The sequence below is a fragment of the Helianthus annuus genome, chromosome 4 (assembly GCF_002127325.2).
Source record: "Helianthus annuus cultivar XRQ/B chromosome 4, HanXRQr2.0-SUNRISE, whole genome shotgun sequence".
Taxonomy (NCBI): Eukaryota; Viridiplantae; Streptophyta; class Magnoliopsida; order Asterales; family Asteraceae; genus Helianthus; species Helianthus annuus.
Window position 1 is genome coordinate 116580617 of NC_035436.2, and position 6170 is coordinate 116586786.

The 6170-nt window shown below is 36.3% G+C and overlaps 1 long non-coding RNA gene across 1 annotated transcript; it reads left to right on the forward strand.

Annotated features, from left to right (window-relative positions):
* The first annotated feature begins 2957 nt into the window (after positions 1–2957).
* LOC118491321 lies at positions 2958–5791 on the forward strand. Its single transcript, XR_004891274.1, has 3 exons — positions 2958–3321; positions 5122–5188; positions 5752–5791. It is a non-coding gene; the product is annotated as an uncharacterized LOC118491321 (long non-coding RNA).
* Positions 5792–6170: the final 379 nt, after the last annotated feature.

Consider the following 6170-nt stretch of genomic DNA (forward strand, 5'->3'; position numbering starts at 1 on the left):
CTGAGCATGGCAACATTTGAGGACCATTTTAGAACTACTCAAGAAGGAGACACAAATGTGAGTTTTGGATCCGTGAAGTACAATTTCTCGGGCAGATAGTGAACAAGAAAGGCATTCAAGTAGACACCTCCAAGATCGAAGCAATTAAGAACTGGGGAGCGCCCAAGACTCCAACTGAAGTCCGATAATTCTTGGGATTAGCAGGGTACTATCGGAGATTTATAGAGAATTTTTCTAAAGTTTTCTCAACCGCTAACCTCCCTCACCTAAATCGAGAAACAAGAAGAATCATGTCAACTTCTCAAGGATAAGTTGTGCGATGCACCAATCTTATCACTACCCGATGGTACCGATGACTTCGTAGTTTACTGTGATGCTTCGCATCAAGGATTGGGTTGCGTACTTATGCAACGGGATAAAGTTATCGCGTACGCATCACGTCAACTGAAAGTTCATGAAAATAACTATACCACTCACGACCTCGAGTTAGGTACGGTGGTATTCGCTTTCAAAATATGACGACATTATTTATATGGTACTCAATGCATTATTTTTCACGGATCATAAAAATCTTCAACACATATTCAACCAAAGAGAATTAAATATGCGTCAACGATATTGGGTTGAATTGTTGAACGACTACGATTGTGAAATAAAGTACCATCCGGGCAAGGCAAACGTTGTAGCTGACGCCTTGCGCCGCAAGGAGCGAGTTAGAACACTGAGAGTTTAAGCATTAGAGAAGATGATTCACAAGCGCTCAAGGAAGAGCATATTCAAGCAGAAACACTTCAAGGCATGAAGGAACAATTAGTGCCGAAAGAAGATGGAACTTTATACCTTATGGGTCGAAATTGGGTTCCATTCTTTGGCAGCCTTCGAGATGATATGTTGAGGAAGCACATAGGCCTAAGTATTGAAAGAATACTATTGGTGGTCTAACCTCAAAAGTGATATCGCGACTTATGTCGGAGAATGCTTGACTTGCGCGAAAGTCAAAGTCGAATAGCAAAATCCCTCAGACTTGTTACAACAACCCGAGATTCCTGTTTGGTAATGGGAACAAATATCGATGGACTTCATTACGAAGTTATCCAGGACTTCATGCAGTCATGACATGATTGAGTAATCATCGATAGACTTTGTATCTCAAGGAAATAGTGGCTCGTCATAGAGTGCCTATTTCAATCATCTCAGACCGAGATGATCGCTTTGTGTCAAGAATTTGGAAGTCATTCCAACAGGCCTTTGGATCTCATTTAAATCTAAGTACGACTTTTCATCCACAAACTGACGGCCAGAGTGAACGGACAATCCAAACACTCGAAGATATGCTTCGTGCGTGTGTTATGGATTTGGGCGGCAATTGGGATACTAATTTTCCTTTGGTTGAGTTTTCCTACAACAACAGCTACCATACAAGTATACAAGCTGCACCGTTTGAAGCTCTCTATGGTCGAAAGTGTCGCTCTCCGCTATGTTGGGCGGAAGCGGGCGATAAACAACTAATCAGACCGGATTTAGTCCAAAAGACTACGGATAAAATCTTTAGATCAGAGACAGTATCAAGGCGGCTCGCGATCGATAAAAGAGCTACGCAGACAGGAGACGGAAGCCATTATCTTTCGAGGTCGGAGATAAGGCCTTGTTGAAAGTCTCACCTTGGAAGGGCGTAGCAAGTTTCGGCAAATGTGGAAAGCTTAACCCCCGTTATGTAGGACCCTTTGAAATCTTAGAAAAGATTGGCACCGTTTCCTACAAACTGAAGTTACTAGAAGAACTAAGTAGTGTACACGACATATTTCATGTGTCGAATCTTAAGAAGAGTCCAACACAAGAAACGGTTATCATCCCGGCGGATGAAGTTCACATTGATGACAAACTCCAATTCATAAAGCACCTGTTAAGGTCATGGACCGGGAGGTCCAGAAAATACGAAGGAGTCGTAACATATTAGTTAAAATTCGTTGGAACTCTCGACACGGACCCGTATATATTTGGGAACGTACAGATCAAATCAAAACCAAAATACCCCTGCCTGTTCGAGAATACTCCTGCAAAGGATGACTCAGCTTGAATTTCGGGACGAAATTCTTAATAACAGGGGGAGAATGTGACAACTGCCACTTTACGGTAACTTTTCACACTTAAAATACTCATTTTAGCTACATTTTTAGCTACATTTTTTATTCATTTTGAACATCCGAACTGCTTATTTCGTGACATACACATAGAATACTCAAGGAATACTTACTTAGGATGCATATGACTCATTTTTATTAAGTACATTTGGAACAGTTTAAACAATGCATCGAAACTACTAGAAAAGCACCTAATAAACTAGTATTCTGACGAAAAAGCAGAATCCGCAGAAAATCATCTAAACGACATCTTTAGGACTTAGACGAAAGTCCAACATCTTATATATATTAAACCCTAACTAGGAATACAAGGGTTTGATTTAAATCCTTTCCGAAGTCCGATAACACTAAAAATTGCCCGAAAAGCACTAAAAGCGATGATTTCAACATTTTTCCGCAGAAATTCTGCTGAAATCAGCTTTCTAATATTTTTACGACATGTAAAAATATTATTTGACATATAATTCATGTGAGGATACATTCGGGTAATATCCGAGCCAATAACTACATCAATTCACACATGTTTCGCAACTTAGCGTTCAAATAACATCTAACCGAAACAATTCGAAACAAATGTCCGAACGATATCAAATCTTTTTTTAATGGTCATCTAGTGTTAATCGGATCATTTTGGTCTAGTAATGATCATTTAACACCCTTTAAACACTTAAACACTTATACTTATAAACTACCTAAAACATCTAACTAAGAACTCTAGCATTTTTACTAAGTAATTCAAGAAGGAAAAGCAAAGGGAACCCCCCCCCCCATTCACGGTTGCAACACCCCTTGTGGGCCCCACTCTTCTTTCAACTTGTTACCAATAATATCTAGATATTTACTTCATGTTGCAACTTGATACAAGTGGTGAAATGTGATCATTGTAGCAACTAGTTACCTTCTTTTTCTAACCCTTTCATTCATGCATTTCACCTCCTATCTTCACAACACCAAAAGCTCCCAACAACACCCCATTTTCGGTCAAGAACACCCCTCCCCCATCTTCATTTTCAAGCAACTTTCATGATGATCAAGATGCATTTTCATGGAACTTAGGAGGATCTAAGACAACCACAAGTTGAAGCAAGCATTTCCATTCATCTAAGAGCTTTCAACCATCAAATCTTCATCTTCTTTGCTTCTTATTTTCACCTAGATCATCCCTAGCCAAGAGCTAGAAGTGAGACTTCTAAATCCTTTATTTTCATACTTGTTTATGTATTTATTGTTAAAGAACAACTTATAACTAAAACAACAATACAAAACAAGATGAAAATATAAAGAAGCAAAATAATAATCATGATATAAAAGTGTGTTTATGTTGTGAGTTAAAGATGATTACTTGCATATTTGATCTAGTTTTGATGATTAGCATAAAAATAACTTGTTAGATGATGTTTAAAAACATAATCTAACAAGTGTACATGAAAATGTTTAAGGGTTTTGTTAAACATAAATGTTTAGATGGAGGATCATGATCTTTGATTTTGTTAAAGTATGTAAGGTTGTTAACTAAAAATAATGCTTTTACAAGTTATAAAAAGAAAACATACAAGATGGGTTTTTATGAAAAGCTTGTTAAAACTAGAAGTAAAATATGATTTTTGGACTAGTAAACATATGTAAAGATCATACCAAAACCCTACATGATTATGAGTTCATCTTGATAAGTTATGTTATAAATCTCATATGTTTTTATTAAGAAAAATATGAGAAGATTAGTGGTGATTTTATAAGAAAAAGATGTGTTTTTATTAAACATGGCAAAGTCCATATTTCTAATAAAATATGGCCAAGTTTTTCTTAAAAATCATAAGTTACAAAAACTATTATTTTTGACAAAATCTTTATTAGATTAAAAAGATTTTAAAGAATAGTTTTTATAAAAGCAAAGTTTGATATAAATATATATTTTTGAGAAAATATATATTTAGTTAACTTAACAACTTATGTGCTATGTGTCATTTGTTTGTATTAGTTATATTTATGATAACTAGGAACTTGAATACAATGATACAAATGAACACAATGTACATTTCGACTAAAGTCTTACAAGACTACATTTAAATACATCTTATAAACACCTTACGGACATTCCGAGCTTTCGAACACAACTTATGGTCAAAACGGACGACGGGCGAATCTATGAACATATCACCATTCCGAGGAAGTTACTACGACGTTTAGGCGATCTTTCGACACGAATACATACACATCACCGAAAACAATATCCGAATGTTTTGAAACTTATAAAAACTATTGTGTATTCTTTTAACTAAAAAGCCTATACTTAGTAATTTTTATAAAAATGAAAGAATATATTTTTAACAAATGGGCTTCTCTTATAACAAATGGGCTATTTTACGAATGGGCTTATTTTTAACAAATGGGCTTATTTTATAACAAATGGGCTATTTTTACAAATGGGCTTATCATCCTAAATGGGCTTAACATAAATACATGGGCTAAGCCCAATACCAAAACTTATGGGCTAAGCCCAATACCCAACATATGGGCCAAGGCCCAATAACATAAAGCCCAATAACATTTGGGCCCAACACTATTGAGGCCCAACACTATTGAGGCCCAACACTATTTAAGCCCAACACTATTGAGGCCCAACACTATTTAGGCCCAACACTATTTAGGCCCAACACTATTGAAGCCCAACACTATTTTGGCCCAACAACATGAATTCTTGGGCTAAGCCCAATGACATATAAATTGGTAAAAATACAATTATACAATTTATTCATACAAGACATGAAATCCAGAGGACAAGACCCGATGATACAACTCACGAGATACAAGAATATATATTTGGCGAAATATATACACTAAACAGTTATCAATTAATACATCTAAGACACAGTTCAATGAATAACAAAGACATACAATTCTTAACACATATTCAAGATAAAAGACTTGTACTCAAGTCATTACAAGACCGAAGTGTCTAACAAATATAGAACGTTTGTAGGTGGTGATACTATTCAGGACGACCGTACGTCAGATCACAGTTACTTACCATTCACGGACGCAATTCTGTGAGTTCATGTCCCCTATTCATTTAAATGTTTTACAACTTTACAACTATCGGGGAAAATACATGTTCAACGTATGTTAAAGTTAGGGAATGAAACACCTTAGATCATGTGCGAATTAGGGTTATACATCTAAGCACCATTAATCCAGTTTGGACCTAGGTACAAGTGGTTAGATCTAATGGGTTTTGGCGAGCCCCACTCTTGGTCGTGGACCCATACGGAAGAGTGCTTTTGTGTCCCAGTCGATAGGAATCGGCATAAAATCGTCTAGGGTTGGATTGCTTCCTTTTTCGTCACACATATTAATGTCCTCGCGAAACATTAATGATCAACGATTTCATTGACGCTTTACATACTACATCATTACATACAGATACATTTTATACAACTCACATTTTATGGATACATTTTATACAACTCACATTTTATGGATACATTTTATACAACTCACATTTTACAGATACATTTTATACAACTCACATTTTACAGATACATCTCATACAACTAAACTGCATGAACTCGCCAACTTTTGTTGATGTTTTCAAACTTAACATGTATTTCAGGAAATTAGTGGACCATGCAGACATTTCAATCAAGGAAAGCAAGTATCAAGACTCCATGCCACCATTTGAAGGGTTTGCCCGTTATATACCGCCTCTTTGCGGTGATATAGTGGTCAAAGCCTTAACATTTTAAGACTTACATTTTGATGTATAAAACAATGACAACTTATTTTCATTTGATGGTTTGTAACCAATACGTTTAACTTATGTTGCGTTCTTTTGAAACGATTATGACAATGGCATTGGAGCTTGTTTTTATTCATTTAGTATGTTCACTTATATTGTTATGCAATGAGAACCGATCAGATCACACCTCGCGCTTCCGCTACGAGCGGGTGTGACAGATTGGTATCAGAGCATCGATTGTAGTGAACCAGGATTCTTTCTCGAGTCTAAGACTACAATCACTAGGGACCTCT